The 24,844-nt window shown below is 37.3% G+C and overlaps 1 long non-coding RNA gene across 1 annotated transcript in view; it reads left to right on the top strand.

The window, feature by feature from the left end:
* The window catches only part of LOC120094075 (uncharacterized), a 42,299-nt gene extending 21,627 nt beyond the window's left edge, over positions 1-20,672 (top strand). Inside the window, exons 2-3 of the long non-coding RNA XR_015627043.1 lie at positions 10,961-11,072; positions 18,569-20,672. This is a non-coding gene — a long non-coding RNA (uncharacterized LOC120094075). The remainder of the gene's footprint in view (positions 1-10,960; positions 11,073-18,568) is intronic.
* Positions 20,673-24,844: the final 4,172 nt, after the last annotated feature.

The following is a 24,844-nucleotide window of genomic DNA, read 5'->3' as shown; positions in this document are numbered from 1 at the left end:
ATTTACAACAAAAATATTTGAGAGGTATTGAAAATTTAGCAAGCAAATACACTGAGTTATGGTTATATAATAGGAAATTGGCCAGTAATATCACAATAGGTGTGTGAAACAACAACGATTGAAGTCAGAAATGTGAGAACACTTTGACACAAGCCTCATTTGTTACAGATGGGTGAGGTCTCTGGATGCCAGTCATAACTGACCTCATCACATGGGTACTGAGACAGGATTACATTTTACTTGTCATAGTTAATTAAGCTTTTCCTTGTATTTATTCACTCCTTGTTTGCATGCTTTATTTGATTTGATTTGCAGAGGTTGCTTTTTAAATTACAATGGCTTTTGAGGGTTTGGGATTTTACTACAAAAGCTAGAAAGAGGCAATTATGTTAAGAAAAATAGAAACATTGATGCTCTTAAATTGTGGCTATATTCATTAAATTCACACAACATCTCATGGCAACAATATCACTAGAATATTCCTGTTCTCCTACAAGTCACATGTATGAGGACTTAGAAGACTTGAATTTGGGAGGGTGATGTGGTGGTGTGAAAGGTATAAAACAATTGTATGCATAAAATCATACTTTATGGAATACATATGTGATATTATCATGAGTAAAGAAAAATGTTGTATATTAAAAAAACCCATGTTCACTAATTTTTAAGCTTGTACAAAGTAAAATCAGACATAAAACCTGGTGGCACTGTTCTCTTAACCAGGGCAGAAATCCATTTCTGAAAACAGCTAAAAATTTTAAACAACCATTCTTTTTATAAATTAAAATTTATAAAGATTATTTACTTTAATTACTTTTTAATAACACCAAGGGAAAGGAAAGAAACTTTTCTCTCAATTCAAAAGTCAAAATGAAACTGAACAAAGCATCTGAGGTACTCATGGCCCATTATAGCTTCTGCATACCTTGTTGTGTCAACACGTTCTTTATTGAACTTAATTGTGGATATTTTAAAATTCATTTTAGCCTTATAAAATATGAGTTTGGCATATATCATTTTAATTCAATGTCATGTGCTAATGTAATCGGAATAACTCTGGTTGTCTATAGATACATGTTTTATATTTTAAGATTTATAGAAAATATATTTTCCATAATGCTTAAATATCATACATATGTTTCTGCTCCCACAGAGAGGAGGAAATTTTAACCCCTGGAAATATATTGCACTGGAAGGGAAAATAGCATTGTAACTGTGATTGCACTCAAGGTTTTAGGAAGTATAGTTTTTCCTGGATAATGTGGTTCAAACCTATGGTAATAACAACATCACTAGAAGAGAAGAATGAAAAGGAAAGTCAGACAGAAATGCTTATGATGATGTAATGAGGGAACAGAGTATTAGGAGGAATGGGCCAAGAGCTGTGCGATGTAGGTTTTCTAGAGGCAAGAAAGGTTGGAGGAATCAAATCTACACTGAGTATTAGAAGAACAAAGTTCCATAATCTCTTTTAGATTTCTTACCTCAAGAAATGTAAACTCATCAGTCATACTATAATAGGTTTTTATTCTATTCTTCCTCAGTATTAAGAAAAGAATGCAAATGTTAATGTACTTTCAGGTCTTTGAATTACAGAAATCAGATAATTTATACTCATTGACATAGCAGTATCAGATTCAAGTTATATTTTTTTAAATAGTACAGTAAGGCAGGAGTGGGTGACAGGGTGAAGGAGCACCTTCATAGAGGCAAAGCAGAGGGGAGTATTCTTTCCAGAATGGGATTACTGGGTACACTATTCACAGGCTCTTAGTTAGACAAACCTCAGTGTACATTCGATCTCTGTGCGTTTGTAAGTTTTGCTTTCTTGGTGTACTCTATCTCACTTGTGAGCCTTAATTTTCACTGTGGGTAAAAAAGAACAATGACATTTTCTCTTTTCAGGTTTCATGCATCATAATAATGGATGTCCAGCACAACAGTAGTTTCATAAATATCAGTACTTATTTTCACAAAGCATTCATATCTGTAATTTGAGCCCACAATTATCCCAAGCTCGACTTCTCAATATCAGGCTATTACTAGAATCTCGTAATATATGTGAATTCCCAAGGCTCACTTCAGGACTCGACTAGACTCTCATTTTTTTGTTTATTGTTTTTGTTTTTGTTTTTTCTACTTTGTTTATCTTTTTTTTACTTTACTATTTTTTAATAGATATACTTCTTTACTTACATTTCTAACATTATTCCCCTTCCAGTTTTCCTGTCCATAAGCCCTCCAGGAACTCCACAGCCATTTTCTGAGCTGGGCAGGCATCTGCTCACATTCATGCATGCCCACTTGCATATATACAGATAATTAAAAGTAAAATTCAGAACTAGCAACGTGACCTAAAAGTGGCTTTGCTACTTTTACAGGAAATGCTACAGGTAGACCCAAAACACTGGCATCTCATGATAATTAGTCATCATGTATATATAAGCCACCTTACCTTTTGGTCTTTAAGAAAAAGAGACTAGATAATCAAAAAAAGGCCTTAGCATAGAAAAAATTTTGATCTAAAATAAATTCAAGTATTTATGAAAGAGGAAATCATACAAGACATTATCCTCACAGCAACATAATCATGGCTTTCTCCTATACACTGTCGACAGTTCTTCATGTTACTAAATGTGTCTTTATCTCAAATCACAATCTCATAAAATGATTTGATAATGTCGATTTGAAGGGAAGTTTAACAGAAATTGTGAAACTTTTTAAATAAAATATTTTACTATTTTTTAATTTTCAAACATATGTATATATGGTGTATTTGTGTGTATATGCATGTTTGCACATATGTGGATGCAGATGTGTTCGGGTGACTGAGAAATAATATCAGTGTAGGGAATTTTCCTTAATCCCATCACATTGAGGTAATGTCTCACCCCTAAAACCCAGAATGTGTGGATAAAGCTAGAGCGGCTCCCAGCCTGCTCTGGGGTCCTCTTGTCTCCATCTGACAGAATGCTGGAATTGCTGGCAGACCCCATAACAGGTGCTGTAGTCACTGAGCTCTCTCCTTAGCTCCTACGTTCTTAAATTTTTAAAGGATAAGATCCCCTCCTACTGTAAACATGCACACTATGTACAAATACATGAATGTGTATGTTCACGTGAGTGTATCCCATGCGTTGTTAACTTTTTAAACTTCTCATTAGTGTGACTCCTTGTACTATAACTCAAACTAGTGCTTAGAAGGCATTGTGAGGGCCCCTGGGCAGCACCCCACGAGCGAACCTGAGCCTCGGGACCACAGGTAAGACCAAATTTTCTGCTGCAAGAAAGCTGCCTGGTGAGCTTGGGACACGGAAGCAGAATTTCTCTAGGAGGCACGGTCTGTGTTTACCGGAAGTCCCACACCCTTGGATCCCGGCCCGCAGCAGCTCTCTGCTCCCAGACCCGGTGAGAGAGAGACCCAACCGCCTGGTCAGGTGGGCACTCCTGAGGCTGCAGAGCGGAAGAGACCACCAACACTGCTCACCCCTGCCCACATCCCTGGCCCAAGAGGAAACTGTATAAGGCCTCTGGGCTCCCGTGGGGGAGGGCCCAGGAGCGGCAGGACTTCTGCGCCTGAGACACCGCCGGAACCTGAAAGAAACAGACCTGATAAACAGTTCTCTGCACCCAAATCCCGTGGGAGGGAGAGCTAAACCTTCAGAGAGGCAGACAAGCCTGGGAAACCAGAAGAGACTGCTCCCTGCACACACATCTCGGACGCCAGAGGAAAAAGCCAAAGACCATCTGGAACCCTGGTGCACTGAAGCTCCCGGAAGGGGCGGCACAGGTCTTCCTGGTTGCTGCCGCTGCAGAGAGGCCCTGGGCAGCACCCCACGAGTGAACCTGAGCCTCGGGACCACAGGTAAGACCAAATTTTCTGCTGCAAGAAAGCTGCCTGGTGAACTCAAGACACAGGCCCACAGGAACAGCTGAAGACCTGTAGAGAGGAAAAACTACACGCCCGAAAGCAGAACACACTGTCCCCATAACTGACTGAAAGAGAGGAAAACAGGTCTACAGCACTCCTGACACACAGGCTTATAGGACAGTCTAGCCACTGTCAGAAATAGCAGAACAAAGTAACACTAGAGATAATCTGATGGCGAGAGGCAAGCGCAGGAACCCAAGCAACAGAAACCAAGACTGCATGCCATCATCGGAGCCCAATTCTCCCGCCAAAACAAACATGGAATATCCAAACACACCAGAAAAGCAAGATCTAGTTTCAAAATCATATTTGATCATGATGCTGGAGGACTTCAAGAAAGACATGAACACACTTAGGGAAACACAGGAAATCATTAATAAACAAGTAGAGGCCTACAGAGAGGAATGGCAAAAATCCCTGAAAGAATTCCAGGAAAACACAATCAAACAGATGAAGGAATTAAAAATGGAAATAGAAGCAATCAAGAAAGAACACATGGAAACAACCCTGGATATAGAAAACCAAAAGAAGAGACAAGGAGCTGTAGATACAAGCTTCACCAACAGAATACAAGAGATGGAAGAGAGAATCTCAGGAGCAGAAGATTCCATAGAAATCATTGACTCAACTGTCAAAGATAATGTAAAGCGGAAAAAGCTACTGGTCAAAAACATACAGGAAATCCAGGACTCAATGAGAAGATCAAACCTAAGGATAATAGGTATAGAAGAGAGTGAAGACTCCCAGCTCAAAGGACCAGTAAATATCTTCAACAAAATCATAGAAGAAAACTTCCCTAACCTAAAAAAAGAGATACCCATAGGCATACAAGAAGCCTACAGAACTCCAAATAGATTGGACCAGAAAAGAAACCCCTCCCGTCACATAATTGTCAAAACACCAAACGCACAAAATAAAGAAAGAATATTAAAAGCAGTAAGGGAAAAAGGTCAAGTAACATATAAAGGGAGACCTATCAGAATCACACCAGACTTCTCGCCAGAAACTATGAAGGCCAGAAGATCCTGGACTGATGTCATACAGACCCTAAGAGAACACAAATGCCAGCCCAGGTTACTGTATCCAGCAAAACTCTCAATTAACATTGATGGAGAAACCAAGATATTCCATGACAAAACCAAATTTACACAATATCTTTCTACAAATCCAGCACTACAAAGGATAATAAATGGTAAAGCCCAACATAAGGAGGCAAGCTATACCCTAGAAGAAGCAAGAAACTAATCGTCTTGGCAACAAAACAAAGAGAATGAAAGCACACAAACATAACCCCACATCCAAATATGAATATAAAGGGAAACAATAATCACTATTCCTTAATATCTCTCAATATCAATGGCCTCAACTCCCCAATAAAAAGACATAGATTAACAAACTGGATACGCAACGAGGACCCTGCATTCTGCTGCCTACAGGAAACACACCTCAGAGACAAAGACAGACACTACCTCAGAGTGAAAGGCTGGAAAACAACTTTCCAAGCAAATGGTCAGAAGAAGCAAGCTGGAGTAGCCATTCTAATATCAAATAAAATCAATTTCCAACTAAAAGTCATCAAAAAAGATAAGGAAGGACACTTCATATTCATCAAAGGAAAAATCCACCAAGATGAACTCTCAATCCTAAATATCTATGCCCCAAATACAAGGGCACCTACATACGTAAAAGAAACCTTACTAAAGCTCAAAACACACATTGCACCTCACACAATAATAGTGGGAGATTTCAACACCCCACTCTCATCAATGGACCGATCATGGAAACAGAAATTAAACAGTGATGTCGACAGACTAAGAGAAGTCATGAGCCAAATGGACTTAACGGATATTTATAGAACATTCTATCCTAAAGCAAAAGGATATACCTTCTTCTCAGCTCCTCATGGTACTTTCTCCAAAATTGACCATATAATTGGTCAAAAAACGGGCCTCAACAGGTACAGAAAGATAGAAATAATCCCATGCTTGCTATCGGACCACCACGGCCTAAAACTGGTCTTCAATAACAATAAGGGAAGAACGCCCACATATACGTGGAAATTGAACAATGCTCTACTCAATGATAACCTGGTCAAGGAAGAAATAAAGAAAGAAATTAAAAACTTTTTAGAATTTAATGAAAATGAAGATACAACATACTCAAACTTATGGGACACAATGAAAGCTGTGCTAAGAGGAAAACTCATAGCGCTGAGTGCCTGCAGAAAGAAACAGGAAAGAGCATATGTCAGCAGCTTGACAGCACACCTAAAAGCTCTAGAACAAAAAGAAGCAAATACACCCAGGAGGAGTAGAAGGCAGGAAATAATCAAACTCAGAGCTGAAATCAACCAAGTAGAAACAAAAAGGACCATAGAAAGAATCAACAGGACCAAAAGTTGGTTCTTTGAGAAAATCAACAAGATAGATAAACCCTTAGCCAGACTAACGAGAGGACACAGAGAGTGCGTCCAAATTAACAAAATCAGAAATGAAAAGGGAGACATAACTACAGATTCAGAGGAAATTCAAAAAATCATCAGATCTTACTATAAAAACCTATATTCAACAAAATTTGAAAATCTTCAGGAAATGGACAATTTCCTAGACAGATACCAGGTATCAAAGTGAAATCAGGAACAGATAAACCAGTTAAACAACCCCATAACTCCTAAGGAAATAGAAGCAGTCATTAAAGGTCTCCCAACCAAAAAGAGCCCAGGTCCAGATGGGTTTAGTGCAGAATTCTATCAAACCTTCATAGAAGACCTCATACCAACATTATCCAAACTATTCCACAAAATTGAAACAGATGGAGCCCTACCGAATTCCTTCTACGAATCTACAATTACTCTTATACCTAAACCACACAAAGACACAACAAAGAAAGAGAACTTCAGACCAATTTCCCTTATGAATATCGACGCAAAAATACTCAATAAAATTCTGGCAAACCGAATTCAAGAGCACATCAAAACAATCATCCACCATGATCAAGTAGGCTTCATCCCAGGCATGCAGGGATGGTTTAATATACGGAAAACCATCAACGTGATCCATTATATAAACAAACTGAAAGAACAGAACCACATGATCATTTCATTAGATGCTGAGAAAGCATTTGACAAAATTCAACACCCCTTCATGATAAAAGTCCTGGAAAGAATAGGAATTCAAGGCCCATACCTAAACATAGTAAAAGCCATATACAGCAAACCAGTTGCTAACATTAAGCTAAATGGAGAGAAACTTGAAGCAATCCCACTAAAATCAGGGACTAGACAAGGCTGCCCACTCTCTCCCTACTTATTCAATATAGTTCTTGAAGTTCTAGCCAGAGCAATCAGACAACAAAAGGAGATCAAAGGGATACAGATCGGAAAAGAAGAGGTCAAAATATCACTATTTGCAGATGATATGATAGTATATTTAAGTGATCCCAAAAGTTCCACCAGAGAACTACTAAAGCTGATAAACAACTTCAGCAAAGTGGCTGGGTATAAAATTAACTCAAATAAATCAGTTGCCTTCCTCTATACAAAAGAGAAACAAGCCGAGAAAGAAATTAGGGAAACGACACCCTTCATAATAGACCCAAATAATATAAAGTACCTCGGTGTGACTTTAACCAAGCAAGTAAAAGATCTGTACAATAAGAACTTCAAGACACTGAAGAAAGAAATTGAAGAAGACCTCAGAAGATGGAAAGATCTCCCATGCTCATGGATTGGCAGGATTAATATAGTAAAAATGGCCATTTTACCAAAAGCAATCTACAGATTCAATGCAATCCCCATCAAAATACCAATCCAATTCTTCAAAGAGTTAGACAGAACAATTTGCAAATTCATCTGGAATAACAAAAAACCCAGGATAGCTAAAGCTATCCTCAACAATAAAAGGACTTCAGGGGGAATCACTATCCCTGAACTCAAGCAGTATTACAGAGCAATAGTGATAAAAACTGCATGGTATTGGTACAGAGACAGACAGATAGACCAATGGAATAGAATTGAAGACCCAGAAATGAACCCACACACCTATGGTCACTTGATTTTTGACAAAGGAGCCAAAACCATCCAATGGAAAAAAGATAGCATTTTCAGCAAATGGTGCTGGTTCAACTGGAGGGCAACATGTAGAAGAATGCAGATCGATCCAGGCTTATCACCCTGTACAAAGCTTAAGTCGAAGTGGATCAAGGACCTCCACATCAAACCAGACACACTCAAACTAATAGAAGAAAAACTAGGGAAGCATCTGGAACACATGGGCACTGGAAAAAATTTCCTAAACAAAACACCAATGGCTTATGCTCTAAGATCAAGAATTGACAAATGGGATCTCATAAAACTGCAAAGCTTCTGTAAGGCAAAGGACACTGTGGTTAGGACAAAACGGCAACCAACAGATTGGGAAAAGATCTTTACCAACCCTACAACAGATAGAGGTCTTATATCCAAAATATACAAAGAACTCAAGAAGTTAGACCGCAGGGAAACAAATAACCCTATTAAAAAATGGGGTTCAGAGCTAAACAAAGAATTCACAGCTGAGGAATGCCGAATGGCTGAGAAACACCTAAAGAAATGTTCAACATCTTTAGTCATAAGGGAAATGCAAATCAAAACAACCCTGAGATTTCACCTCACACCAGTGAGAATGGCTAAGATCAAAAACTCAGGTGACAGCAGATGCTGGCGAGGTTGTGGAGAAAGAGGAACACTCCTCCATTGTTGGTGGGATTGCAGACTGGTAAAACCATTCTGGAAATCAGTCTGGAGGTTCCTCAGAAAATTGGACATTGAACTGCCTGAGGATCCAGCTATACCTCTCTTGGGCATATACCCAAAAGATGCCTCAACATATAAAAGAGACACGTGCTCCACTATGTTCATCGCAGCCTTATTTATAATAGCCAGAAAATGGAAAGAACCCAGATGCCCTTCAACAGAGGAATGGATACAGAAAATGTGGTACATCTACACAATGGAATACTACTCAGCTATCAAAAACAACGAGTTTATGAAATTCGTAGGCAAATGGTTGGAACTGGAAAAAATCATCCTGAGTGAACTAACCCAATCACAGAAAGACATACATGGTATGCACTCATTGATAAGTGGCTATTAGCCCAAATGCTTGAATTACCCTAGATCCCTAGAACAAACGAAACTCAAGACGGATGATCAAAATGTGAATGCTTCACTCCTTCTTTAAATGAGGAAAAAGAATACCCTTGGCAGGGAAGGGAGAGGCAAAGATTAAAACAGAGACTGAAGGAACACCCATTCAGAGCCTGTCCCACATTTGGCCCATACATATACAGCCACCCAATTGGACTAGATGGATGAAGCAAAGAAGTGCAGACCGACAGGAGCCGGATGTAGATCGCTCCTGAGAGACACAGCCAGAATACAGCAAATACAGAGGCGAATGCCAGCAGCAAACCACTGAACTGAGAATAGGTCCCCTATTGAAGGAATCAGAGAAAGAACTGGAAGAGCTTGAAGGGGCTCGAGACCCCAAAAGTACAACAATGCCAAGCAACCAGAGCTTCCAGGGACTAAGCCACTACCTAAAGACTATACATGTACTGACCCTGGACTCTGACCCCATATGTAGCAATGAATATCCTAGTAAGAGCACTAGTGGAAGGGGAAGCCCTGGGTCCTGCTAAGACTGAACCCCCAGTGAACTAGTCTATGGGGGGAGGGCGGCAATGGTGGGAGGGTTGGGAGGGGAACACCCATAAGGAAGGGGAGGGGGGAGGGGGATGTTTGCCCGGAAACCGGGAAAGGGAATAATACTCGAAATGTATATAAGAAATACTCAAGTTAATAAAAAAAAATAAAAAATAAAAAAAAAAAAAGAAGGCATTGTGAGGATGGTGCGGCAATCCTGCTTAAGAACAGTTTTAAAAGTACAATTTTACATAATCACAGGACCCGTGGCAGCTGCTTTAAATTTATTGCTTTCACATTCCAGCAAAACTGAATTGCACAAAATGCTATACACATTTCTACAGAAAATGTTACTTGTCACAGTGGGCTGTTTTCTAACCAATGGGAAAGAATGCCTGAGAGCAGACAGGTCTGAGCAGGTTTAGTTCCTTCTCACAAGTCTTCCTAGGTATTGCTTTCTGATGCCATTTACCAAATAAAACCACAATGCAATGTTTGTTGAAATAAAAATGCAGGCATCTGCATTTGGAGCACTGTGGATAAGTTGCAGATTATGTAATTGTTTTCTAAGTGGCTTGTTTTATGTAAAGGTTTTGCAATTGAAGTTCTGTTGGCATTGTGTAAAATCCTTTTTTTCAAGTCTGTAATTCTATTCTTTATTTTACTTGGGTGATAAGCAGACACACTTTGATTTCAATAAGCATTGCAATGTGATTTTATTTGGTAAGTTGCATCTTTAAATCAACATGCAACAGACAGAAAGTTTGTCGCTTAAACAGAGGAAAAAACATGGCACAGAGGAAATCCAGAATCAAGGTCTTTACAAGGAACTTAAGAATTCCAGAAAAAAATTTTTTAATGAATCAGCTACAACCACAAATTTACTTCATATTTATTCCTTGTCCTGAAAGCATTTCCTTGTTCTCACTGATTTTCAATTTTTATAATATAAAGAAAAGATCCTTTCTTAGCTCTGAATAAGGCACTCTCAAGGGATCAGTTTTAATGAATGCCCCTCTGACCATTTTGTTCTAGTTTTCTACAGGGTGTTACTGAATAGGAGTCCGATTTTTGCCTCCTAGATAATCAGAAACATGATTTCTGTCACTGGAAAATGATGTGAGTGAAGGATGATCCCAGTACTAAGTGTTTAGGATCCAGAAGTCACACATTAGTATCCTGGTTGTTATTAGTGGTGGTGGTGATGGTAGTGGTGATGTTGACAGTGGTGGTGATGGTGGTGGTCTGCTTATTTTTGAGATTGTGATTGAATTACAATGTTTCTTTCTTCCCTGCCTTCCTGCAAATTTTCACTATAATCAAAGGACATTTTTTTTCTTTTTTAGATGGGACTCCAAACAAACCCATGCAACCTCTGAGAAAGAGAACTTGAATCCTGCCGCTCTCCACCAGTCTGCATTGACGTAAGTTTGCTACCTCATCCATTCAATGCTTCAGGTGAGGAAAAGTCTGCTCATATCTTTAGAAACAAGGAAGATAATTACAATATTTCTTATCTGGCTCATTTTAAAATGTAGTCTTTATAGATAGTTTTCTTTGAAAGTTCTTAGTATATTTCCCATCCTGGAAAATTATCTGTAGACACACAAAATTCTATTCTCTCAACAGAGTCCAGTGTTAGAGACTGGAGTGAGTTCTTGCGATGGTAATTGCAGTGATCCTGTGCTTGTGTGATGCAGCAAGCAGAATCTCTGCAGTACAAAAAGCGGCATTAAAAATTGAATCACTTTCCATGGAAAATGTGAGCAAGCATTCTCTTCTCACTCAAGGACTTTACTGCATCAGCATGCTTATTAAATAGCTGTGGGGCTCTTTTTGATAACTATTTGATCAGTCTATAAAAATAATGTTTTCAACAAAAATTAAATTCTGTTCTCTCATATGTGCTTATTGTTGTTAGCATGTTACTTACAAGCATTGAAGTTGCATCTTTAATAGGATATTCATGTATGCATTTCCCCTTGCATGGGGAGTGGTTTCCGTTTTGGGAAAAAGAAACCACAGAAGAAAGAAAGATAAAACATCCTGAATCGTGCAGGATAGCCTCCTTGCTGCTCCCCACTGTTCGTAGTTTCTTCCTCTTCTGAATGACTGAATTATCCTCCAGCTTTCTGCCTCAGCACCTCTGCATCCCAGTCACTGTTTGTCTGCATTTTAACTTTAGCTTACACGTTTCTTCCACTGATTGGTATTTTATGTTATTTATGTATTTCCATGTTCTTGATTCCCCCAAGTTATCAGCAGTAATGTCATTCCCTTCATTGTCATAACCTAGTGCCTCATCCTGCAGATAGCAAGCATATTTGAAGAAACAGATAACCTATTCTAAGTGTGGATAGTGTGTTATATAAACTTGTTGGTAATCCTATGACTACTTTGAAAAAAATTCCCACATTTCTCACTGTACAAAAGTAGAAAATGACATAACAAGGGACCAATGAATGCCTTGTGTGTGCACAGCAGATACAGAACTAAACCTATATATATAAACTCAAACATTGTCATCAGACTTTGCATTCTTCACTATGATTTACCATCTTTGTTGTTTATCAAACATAACCATAAACTCATTAATGGGCTAAACCAACTAATACCAGAGTACCTACCCAATCAATGTTAGCAATCATAAAGGTCTGAGGAGAAGAGAACTTGGCAGGAAAGCTCTTCCCAGGAACAGTGAGTATGATGCTGGGTGGAAGAGAGGGACGTTAACTGCTAATATTATTAAAGTGGAACCCAGCAGAGGGAGCTAAGGAAGAATAGTTAGTATGGAGAATTAGGAAGGGCAATATAGCTCATCAGGCTAATGGAATAGGATAAGTTTAGGATGGAGATATCAATTTGGGATTATTCAAGTGTCAGCATAGGCATCTAAGACAAGACCAACAGCAAGGAAGATCGTTTTGATAAAGCATAAACCTATTATTTCTTAGCTTCAAATCCCTCTGATCTTTGGCCACAAGCAGAAAATTTTTCTCTGCCATGCAAATCCTGCCATTGAGTGACTGATTTCAGATGCCCAAAGTCACAAGTCATTTATTAATTAATGAAAGCAGATTAATTAATCTGGTTAATAGATGAATGCAGAAACCAAAATACCCACTTTTTATTTAATCATCTAAGGTATTTGTAACAGAACTGGGGATTTTAAACTCACACATTCTACTTTGACCAAGATACAAGAATAAGAATTCAAATAATTGTGTGATAAAAATAGAAGTTGAAGCTGTAATGGAATCAAAGGATTGTAAGGATTCTGAGTGGCTAAAACTAAAAACTAAAATGTTTTTGTAGAGTAATAATAAGGCATATTTTAGATTATATTTTTTCAAGTTGTATATTCAAGAATCTGACACTTAGGCTACATCAACACCTGATTCAGCTTGGGAGATTAGCATTACCTACGTACTCATAAGGATTCTGCAACATCTTATAGCATAAAGATACTAAATCTTCTTTATAAGATTAGGGTGGAAAATGACAATATAATCACAATGTTAATAAGTTTTCTACATGCATGCACTCTCAATACATAACCTGAACACCAATGGCTGCTTTGGAGTGTAATCATTCAGTCTAATTATTTGCTCTTTTATTTCATAGGCAATAATAATGCTTGACTTGAATGGAGAAACTTGCACGGTTTTTTTTTTCTTGAATAGTATTGTCAGTTCATTGGAAACATGCAGATCCATCAGTCTGTATCTGTATAAGAAAAGTTCAGAGTCTCTCTCTCTCTCTCTCTCTCCTCTCTCCTTGTTTCTCTTTTTTCTACTCTCTCTCCCTCATTTCACCCTGCCCTCTCTCTATATGTATATATTTATGCACCATGTTCGCACATACCCACAGAGGCACACACTCTGTGGATATGAGCTGCTTGATGTGGTTGCTGGGAACTGAATTCTGGTCCACCTGAGCAAAGAGAGTATTTTTAATCACTGCACCATCTACCCAGCTCTTAGTTCTGCACTTTTAATAAGCATTGTAGATGTTTCATTTGGAGTCACCTCCAAGGAACATCCATTGAAAGATAGTGACTAAGGTATTTTGTAGAAAATTAATTTTAGCAGTGAAAATAGATGCTTTTCTTCAAGAAATTGAGGATAACGGGATAAGAGAATGTCTAAAATTGTGAACTCAAAACTCCTCCTCTGCAAGTGTACACCTTGCCTTCACCACTAATTTCTAAGGTATCTTCTACAATCTGTGCTTCGATCTGTCAACGTGTAACTGACAGCAGTTAGCAAAAGCTCACAGAATGTTGAGGTATGCATGTTGACTAGAAATCACGTACTTTGAAACATGCTTGGGACACAGTAAACTCTCTGGACATTTTATCAATTGTTACTGCTGATATTATCTAAAGAGGCAATAAGATGAAGCATATAGTTTTGTTATGCAGACTTTTTTCCTAAAAGATAGCACACATAAGCCATGAATCCTTTCTTGCACAGGGGTCATGGAAGTGGAGATGTAGCTGGAGACCAACAAAGATGGACACTTGCTGAGAAAAAAGAGATGGTGTCTTCTCAGGCAAAAGGAAAACAAAATGGAATTCAGAATGTATCCCTATTGTCCAAGTCTCTGTGCGCCAAGGACCTGGAAGCAAATGAAAAATTGTTTAACAGAATCGTGCCCACTTTTCTTTGTGGTAATCAGAATACTGTGCCAGGGGAGCTCAGAGTCTGTCTTCTTCCATTTCTGTGAAGCCGTCAGCTTTGGCAGCTGTCATCTTATATTTTATTTTTAAGTCTGAATGGTATCTGACACATGTGATTTTCCTTATACATTTGGTTATAAAGTTTTTAAGTGTATAGTTCTAATTTCTTTTATACTAGTCATGGAGGGTACCAATTCTCTTCTAACTTAACCAAGTTCCATTGACTGCAAGCCCCTCCTTTTTCCTCACTTCTGGAACATCTGGCTTCATCAACTTTTTCTGCTCCATTTCATTTTTTCACTTCTTTTGAAGAATGTTTCCTGTTTCTCACTGGTATGTTTATATCTGTACAAATATTTTAACTAAAAACATCATTATGTCAATAAGCTGAAAGAGTATCTGTACTTATTTGTTTATAGTTTTACCCATAAGTATCTTGATGGGAACACTCCTGATAAGTAAGGCTCTCTCATTTACTTTATTAAAATTCTTCTTTTTTAAGCTAACCCAAAATTTGGCATCTCTGGCACCATTTGTCATGAGGCAAACTTTTAATTTTCTGCTTTCTGAGTTTGCTAGTTTTTAGATTTCATTTTATTTTTATTAACCTGAGTATTTGTCTATGTGAATGTCAGCCACAGGTATTCAAGTGTCCTAGTATACAAGAATAACTCAGCTTCCCTGGATCTGGAATTGCAGGAGCTTGAGTGCTGGCCAATGTAGGTTCTGGAAACCAAACATGGATCTATTGGAAGAGCAGTCATGCTCTTCCACTGAGCCATCCCTCCACCCCTTGCATTCTGTGTTTTTGTTCCTATTCTTTATTTCTTACTGTTTATTTAATGGCTGAACTCACAGCTCCTCTACGGATTTAATTTTGCACTTTGCATCTGGTTTCTCTTTTTACCATTCCTATTCTTTTTTTGTAGTTTCAATAAATTCCTATGTTCTGTGATTCTCCAAACATAGAATTTGTATTATCACACCACTCACCCACAACAAACAAACTCTCACTAAATTCCTCAAGCACATTACTCTGCCTTCTGCTTGAAAAAATCTTTTATTTCTTGCTCCCATTCTACAGTATATTTTTACAGTGAATGTTGACATTTTCTTCATATTAATCAGATTTAATATGCCTCCCAGGTGTCTAATAACCATTTCAAGGTAGTTCCATGAGTATCAGATCTAGACAAAATCCCTGTGTATGAGATATCCTGCTTGAGACCCTGAACAGGAACTGTTGAGAAAGTGTGTGCCAATAATTTTAAATCCATTCACAGACTGTAATGTGACTTTTGGCTCTCAGAGTTGTATATTTTCATTTTCCTGTGAAATTTACACATAGTCCCCAAACCCTTACTACCAGAACCACTGATTCAGACTATAACTTCTTAACTAACATGTTTTATTTCAGCTAATGAACTCTGCTGATTATCTTCATGCAGCTTAGTTTTTTGATCATACCACTGACTCTCTTGACAGTTTTAATTTTAACATTAAAACTTTCTATCAAAATATCTGCAACTTGCATTTGTAGGATAAATACCAATTTATCCATGGCATATTTTTTAAATAATGCCACAAATTCACTTTGACCAGTTAGCAATTTAAGATATAACTGGTTGCCGTTTTAGATAGCCATCAAAGCACAGTATTTGCTTTCTTGACATCTAAAAGCATATAAAAACAACATAACATATAGAAATGAAAAAGCAATCAAAATTTTATGAGATACGAGAGCCAATTTAGCTCTTTATACTTTAAGTCCTATAAATTTATATGTTTTCTTTTAGTGGCTAACTCAAGATACCTGTCTTTAGTTAAGAACACAAGAACTAAGAAGGGTCCTCTTCTTGTCATCTAATCAGCCTGAAGTTTAATTTTGGGTAGAAAGATAGTGCCAATATAGTCAAATGGACAAGTGAGTTCATCACAGCAATGTAGAAGTTCCTAGAAAAATTATAATCAGTCATTTTTATTAGACTCATGTTGCTACCATTAAAATAGTGTCTTCTTCATGGTATCAATGACTGCAGTCTTGTTTTATACTTTTCTTGAGATACAGCCTCATAAAAGCAAGGCTAGTTTCAAGCTCATGACATAGTTAAAGGTGACCTTTGATCTTCTTGCCTCTCAAGTACCATGATTATAGGCTTGTGCCACCACACCCAGGTTTATTGAGTCAAAGCTCTGGCATTCTAGAGATTCTCAAGCAAGACGTTTCCTTTTAATAGTGTGATGTGCTTTCTTCTGAATCCCCTACCATGAGTGCATATTTTCTATCTTATTTTTATTATTTATTTTATGTCCCATATCTGAGACAACATGATGTTACTCACTAGATTATTCATCGAAATTCAGCTGCTTTATCTGTTGGTGCCAGCATAGAGAGTAATAGCTGCTTCCTTCCTTGCCTGGGAAGACACTTAGTAGGAAATGACCATCAAAGAGAACTGAATGCAGAGCGTTGTGATTTAAGTTAGACACTAAGTTCCTTCAAATCACAGCAGAAGAGGTCCACCATGATCCTTGAAATCCCTCCTTTTTTCCTACATTGTCCATTTCCATCGTTCCAGGCTGCCCCCTGCTTTAAAGAATGTGTATGAGGATTTATGACATTATCACAGAAAATATTTCACAGACAATAGCCAGCTTCCATCAAACTGCCTTTAATTTGTCAGTCTGGATGTTCTCATTAAGAATATCCCTTCACACTTCCAGCTGCATAATTTTGAGTCCACTCCTCATATATCAATGACAGCTAAAACCAGCCACTTAATTACACAGCTTGACACCTGATTACGTAAAGACTCTGACTTGTATTCCTGTGGAATTGATCATTTTTGCTAACCTGAGGTGTACTATTTCCACTTGCCATCCCTATCATATAGGCAGATTTACATATCTGACTAAATCTATTCACAATTGATGAGATTTAAGTTAATTATATTTAGTAGAATCTTTAGAATTGCCCATGTACACTGTAGGGCAAGCTAAAAATATTCACATCAAGTTTTCTAAGTTCAAATTTGTTGACCAAAAGACTAAGCCTGTCACTGTAATAACACAAAGCAACTACTGAATTTTAACGAAATATGCTATCAAATGAGTTTGGCATGGTCAATAAACATGCTGCTGAGATTGGGCTGCACAATAGTAGTAAAAGGAGTAAATATATCATGTTAGCTATTTAAAATAATTTTCAGAGAGCAAAATTAAATGTAGAGATTGGCTGATGGAGATGAAATAACTGAAGCTGTACAAGGAATGGCTCCTGCTATAATCACATTTCCATGTTTACAATGTAAACGGAGGAGAAAATTTAAAAAAAAAAAGCACTTGATAAATTCTATACGATGACCTTGGAGTGCATCAGATCTTTTTTTGGGAGAGCTTTGGGTACTAATGGGCAACAGAATGGAGTTCTGTGATGTATCTTATAACTGTTTTTCTCTTGTAGTAACAAATGCTCAGTAAATTACTTCTGCATATTAGTGTTGTTAGGATGTACTTCTTGAACAATTGACTTAGTATAAAATACTCTAGTGAAATGTGCACTCTCTATATACATACCAAATTCATTAAGCATTTTGACAATAAATGGGGTCTATCTGTAAAGCTGTGGTTACTTTGGAAACAGGTAATGGGGCAACCTAAAAGGAGAACCCCCACAAATGCAGGTTGTTAGCATTTTCATTCTTCACTTCTCCTATATTTTACCCAGTTCCCTGGGCTTAGTCTGCTATTAATGTTTGCAGAGTGATGATTCTAAAGTGCTTTGCAGGGCTTCTTTTTCTATCACTACCCCAGCAATTTAAGCTCTAGTAAACACCATCAAGCCTCATTCACTTATTCAAGGACTCATGATTCTAATTGCTGTTCTACAGAATTATATATCGCTTGCACAGAATCACATTGCTTTGCCTTCAGTTCAGTGACAGCTGTAGTGAGTGTTTCTCCAGCTTTTCAGTGTCAGGTGCACACTCTTGCTTCCTGTTTTCTCTTTGTGAGTGTTAATTGGCTGAGTCTCCTGATTCTCCTATTTATGCCAGAACATCTGTATTCTTTAGACTAAGAAGCAACAAGGCACCTGGCTTTTTGTAGCAGATTTTTCTCCTTCATGATTACCTTTGCCTTGCCAACATTCACACTAAAGAAAGAATAGTCTGTTGTCATGGTCCATAGACATTTTAACACAATTCTAGTGAAAGACACACTCCAAAGTTTCAATTGCTTAATAAAGTAGCCCCTTATTTCTCTCCAATTAAAGGTTCAAAACAAGATACCCTGACTACAAGAGGATCTTCAACCAGCATGGAAGATACCCACCTTCATAACATGTGACTATATCAACTTTGGTCTGTTTCTGCTCCAGTTCCTGCATCTCAGTAATCCCAAAGGAAAACAAGCATGAACTACCACCTAAGACAAGTTGTCTGAAGCCATTCATCCTATAACCAAACACAACAATTCTGCTTACATATCATGGGTTGAAATCTATTCCTATACAGATAGGGGGAATGTGGCCCAGCTATGAAGCTCTAAATGGTAGGAAATGGTGGTTGATGATCTGGTTAACAGTCTGCTTTACCAGTTGAAAATTGCATTAAACACTTCAGTTTGTTCAAAGTATAATTTCTCTTTGAGTTCAATTAGGATGTCTCTTACTTTGCTTAGCAGGTGATTGAAACTGGTCCAGGAATGAACTTTCAAGCTGGCCTAGACTTTAGAGGTGAGAGAAAACAGAGATTCCACAGAGGAACAGTGAATTGCCACAGAAAGGAGAAATGAGATGCTAGAGAATATGTCTTGTTTTCAAAGACAGACAATGTGTTTTTGTTAAGTGTATTTTTAATAACAAGAACAGTTAACATAAAGCAAAGTGAAGAATCAGGAATAGTTCACAGAATTATTCTTTCATTTTCTACTCTTTTGTTTTCATTATGATCAGTACCGAGTGGCTACCCAGCAATGAACTCAAATGATGGTTACAGTGAAAGTTGTCAAGTTAAAGCTTGATTTTTAACATTGAAGGGTTAAATCTATGTATATTGGTCTTATCAGCTGTGATCAGAAGTTTGGGTCAATTCATTAAACCATTAAACAAATTCACATTAAGTACATACTGTGAACAGGACACTAATGTACAACTAAATAGAAATTTATTGTTGTGGGGAAGAAAGGGAAAGGGAGGGAAGGAGTGAGGGGAGAGAGGGGTGCTGCATTTGTGCTTAACTATCTTATTAATTTCGAGATTATCAGCAAAAAGACCTATTTAAAAAACAATCTAAAACTGGGAATTTTCTTGTGTTTCTGTGTGTAAATGAACAAGTAGAAAGGAGGAATGGATTCAAGGATCAACACTTACTAATATTTTTAGGACAAAATCTCTTTATATTTCTATCAAATGAATTTACTTTTTGGCATTTTTATTATGACTGTAATAAGCATTTTCCGTTTCATTCTATTAAAATATGACAGAAATGAAATGAAAAAATATAGAGGTGTACATACATGTGTAACGTAATAATGTATACTTTGTATATACACACATGTACACACAGAAGGCTATTTGATATAAATTGTGGACTAATTTGAGTCTTCAAGACTCTTTGAGGATGGCAGTGATGGACATGCTTCTTTCTGTGAAGAAACTTGCATTTCTAGGTGACATGAGTCATTTTGTAAGAAATATGAGTTATTTTTATAATTAATACTTTGGGAATGAGAACTGGACATTCTTTCCTATTGTAGGCATATAGTAGACTAAGAAAGCTATGTTGTCCATGGAGTCATGAATAATCAGTCAACACAGAAATTAGTTTTTGAATTGTTTTTAGTGTGCAAATGTCACTCAAATCAATTTCCCAATACTTAGCTTCCTTCTTTTCTTATCAAAGCATTCTTTTCAAATGTAAAATATATATTTGAAATATGGCATATTTTCCTTAAAAGATTGGGTTGAACCATTAGCTGAACCAATTGGAGCAGGGAGTAATTTTGTAAAGTGTGGGTTAATGACATCACAGAGCTTGCTATTCTTCATTGCCTAAAACTATAGGAAAGGCCTTCTAAAACTGAATAAAGATTTCATGATCAGCAGAGTCAGAAACACCAGCAGCACTTGAATGAGTATTCATTGTATTTTAAGTGCAGTGGGACCGTTTAACATTCTAATAGCTAATCCTTAAGTTAACATTGAAAATAAATATTTTTATTGGATGTTTTTATTTGCATTTCAAGTGTTATTCCCTTTCCTGGTTTCCTGGCCATAAGCCCCCTATCCCATTCCCCTTCCCTTCTTATATAAGTGTGTTCTTCCTCCCCAACCACCAGTTTTATAACTCATTATATACAGAATAAAGCTAAATGACAAGACAAAGAGTCTAAAGTAATTTGTCTAAATCTAAATTGTCTAAACTGTTAGAAATTAACCACATATGATTCTTTACTTTTTGAATACTGAATTTGTTTGTTTATGGTATAAACAATTAACATAAAATCTACCCTTTTAACATAATTTAAGTTGACAGATGAAATCCATTTTCTAAAAATCTCATAAATTGAAAATTTGTAAGGGACAGGAGATAGTCTATTGGGTAAAAGCCCTTGATTTGTAAATATCAAGACTTTAATTTGAACATCAGGAACCACATAAAGCTAGCATGACACAATAACTTGCTTTGTAATTCCAGCATTTCTCTAGTGAGATAGGAGGGGAAGACAGGATAAACTCCCAAAATCACCAGCCAACTGACCAAACATATGGAACAAACAAAAGCAGGAGAGACTGGGTCACATGGTGGAAGATGAGGTCTGACACAATGTTGTTTTGGGTGTCAACAGGTGTGCTATGGTGTGTGAGTCCAAAGACACACATGAAAACACACATACACACATACATATGTACTCATACACACACATACACATACACACACACACTCCCATATTCTCACACATATCACATTTATACACACACACTCAGAAAAAATTCACATACATACAAACACACATACTCATACACACACTTTCACACACACACTCACATCACACACATAGGCTTACTAACACTCACGCAAACATTCACACATACAAAAGAGACAGATTTGAAAAAGTTAAAATGAATATGAAACATGATAAATTGATTCATATTGTAAACTGATCACATAACAAGTAGATTAGAAATGTAAGAAACTTTATAGTTTTACACAGCAGAGAGAAAGTGACACCTAATTATAATCCCAAAACATTTTGTGGGTTTTGGGGGAAGATGTCATAGAGTCATAGAGTTGAAGACTGGACACTCTTTAGCCACACTTGATGCACTCTAAGCTACTCTAAGGCAGTGAGAATCGTTAATGAGAAGTAGAAAGGTAGAAAATATAATCAGAACTGGGGAAGAGGAAATTTTACTAATTTTGTTGAATATGATTCATTGTTTAAAATAGTTGACTTTTATTTTACCAGGTGAGGAGGCACCAGGAAGGAATCATCACAGACACAAATATGCTGTGAAACAAGTGTTTTCTTGGAAACCTTCTACTTTGGCAAGACCTGCAGTAGTCCTATGTAAATCTTGCAGTCTTTGCAAAAGTTTATATTTTATTTAGATTGAATGGTTCTTCTCCAGATCCCCATTATATTTTGTGTATAACTTGACTACTTTAGTCAATCAGCACCAGGTCAGAGCAGCAAACATTTGCCATTGACAGATGGACCTTTAATATATGTTTTAAGACTGAAACAACCCTGTATACGTCTGAGTTAGATCCTCTGCCTATGAGTGTATAGCTTGGTGTTAGAATGGGACTCCTGAGAGTGGGAATGGGAGACTCATGAAATCCTTTTCCTCCATCTGGGTTGCCTCGCCCAGAGTTAGTTAGTATGAGGATGTATGTAATTTTATTGGTCTCTCTCTCTCTCTCTCTCTCTCTCTCTCTCTCTCTCTCTCTCTCTAGCTGAGGAGTGGATTTAGAGGATAGAGAAGTGGAGGGAGGAAATGGTAGGAGTGAGTAGAAGTAGGAGAAACTAGGATTGGGTATATATAAGAGAAGAAGAAAAGAAAAATGCATTCATTTTCAGCAAAATTATATGGATCTGAATAATGTTCTAAACTCATGTCTTATTTATTTATCTATGCTTTCACTCAGTCAAAACAACAAAGACATAGTAGACTGTATGTACTTGGTCACTGGGGATTCTATTTTAATTGAAATATATATTTTTAGCAATAGAGAGTCTTTCTCTGTCATCTAGGCTGACCTTTGAACTTCCGAACCTGCTGCATTGGTTATTGAGTGCTCAAAGAAGGAGCTCTGTGCCACCAAGAGTGTTGGAATGTGGTACCTTCATATCTAATGTATTCAAGATAGTGGGAACCATAAGTACAGCCATTCAAACAATATTTAAAGTCTTCATGATGTTGTAGAAAGATGTGATGTGTTGTTTCTGTTTTGCTTTTGGTGCTGCGATGAAACTATGAATAAATACAACTTTAGGAGAAAATTTATTTCAGCTTGTAGTTCTTGGTTCCAGTCACCATTGAAGGTAAATCAGAGAAACGGGAGCTTGAGATATCAAGCTCAGAGTCAAAACCAGGAAAAAGTGCCCATCCTGTCTGCTTTGGCCAGATTTTCCTAGTATTGCACTGTTCAAGGACTTTACTTAAAATGGTTATATTTGCATTCTGCAACCTTCCACTTTAATTTACAATTGAGAGAGATTGTCATGTCACAGACATACACAGAGACCAGTCTAATCTAGGAAACACCTCACTGAACCTGTCTTCTCAGGAGATTCTAGGTTATGTCAGGTAATAGGTGAAAAATTAAATGAAAAACAAAAGCATATGTGCCAATAACAGTAGTTTATAGTTCTACAATTATCTTACATACTTCAACTGGAATTATGTGCTCTTCTTTTAAGAATAAAAACATATAGGTTTTATCACTTTTGATTGTCATTACATTGTCATTTTGTCAAGTTTGACACAATGGTTTCTTTTGCCAGGAAAGATGTCCTTTTTACAGGAAAAATAAAGTAAAAAAAACATGGCGGAGGCAGTGTGTGCTGATATCATCTTCCATGGCTTCCAGCACACATCTCAGAATGTACCTCCTGGCTAAGCTAAGCACTGCAGGGCACAGTGCCAACTCTTGCTCGTTAAACTCCCCAAGCTTTGCCGACATATTTTAGTGTTTTCACTGTTGAAACTTTTGCAATACCATGATGAGGAATCCACTCTCTAGAACAGAAGATCGCATCCTTGAGATGACTTCTGTTTCCCCAGCTAATATAGTTTTAGTATGAATTATATTTTATTGTTCTGTCTGATTTCTGACACAGGAATGTTGAGGACCTAGAAACTGTTTAAACAAATGGCAGCTGATAATACTGGATTACAATATGTTTATTTATCTGGCAGTGAATTTTCAGCTATTTGTAATACTCGGCAATTTTATAATGAACTGAAGACCACCAGTTTAACCATTTAATAATAGATCAGACACTGGATTTATTCATGTTCTTTGAATACTAAATTGCTGACAGCAAGCAATTCTACTGATTGAAATAACAGATATTTATATTCTTACAGAGAATAAATGTATCAATGACAAATGAAACTAGCAGGGAATCTTACCTAAGTAAAAGGATTACTCAATTAAAAATATTTTACTTAAAATAGTTGAGTAAATGTTAAGGTGTTAACCTGGCAAATATGAGACCCTGAGTTCAGTTGTCAGATTCCATGGAAAAAGCTGTACATAGCCATCTTGGATAGACAGCTGCATCCCTGAAACCTGTCATCTAGTCTAGACTACTCAGGTAGTTCCTGGTTATGGAGAACTCCATGTAAGGCAAAAAAGGTATGAGGAAGGACACTTGTTATGCTCTGGCTTACCCACACATTTACACACTTGTGCATGCACTCTACACACGTGTATGCACCTGCATATGCATGAGCATCTCACACAAACTGTCCATATGGCTTGGCTTGCTCAGCCTGCTTTCTTATGGAATCCAGGACCATGAATGAGTTCAGAGGTGGTACTACCCACAGTGTGCTGGACCCACCGATATCAATCACTAAGAAAGTGCTTTACAGGCTGGCCCGAAGCCAGATTTTATGGATTCATTTTCTTAATGGAGTCTTCCTCCTCGTACTCCAGTTTGTATCAAGTTGCCATAAATCTAGCCAGCAAACACACACACACACACACACACACACACACACACACACGAAATATACTTCCCTCAGCATCCTTCCTACCACTTATCTAAAAAAATAGTATGAACATATCAAAATTTCTTAGTGTTCCATGAATAGAGCATCTTCCATGGATTTTTTTATTGCTCAAAGCTTAATCATTTGCCATATCAACATATCCTTCATGCTTGACTGGACAAGCAGACACTAAAACCACTCTCATATTTTTGGGGGTGGGGGGTCTGGGCTCACAAACTATAAAACATGTATGTTGTCAAATCATTTGCAAAATTACATAAGAGATGCATCAGAGTACAAAATGTCTAAAATTGTGTCATT

This window comes from Rattus norvegicus, chromosome 8 (genome assembly GCF_021556685.1).
Source record: "Rattus norvegicus strain SHRSP/BbbUtx chromosome 8, alternate assembly SHRSP_T2T, whole genome shotgun sequence".
Classification (NCBI taxonomy): Eukaryota; Metazoa; Chordata; class Mammalia; order Rodentia; family Muridae; genus Rattus; species Rattus norvegicus.
Note: the sequence above shows the minus strand (reverse complement) of the source record. Positions and strands in the feature narration are given on the sequence as shown.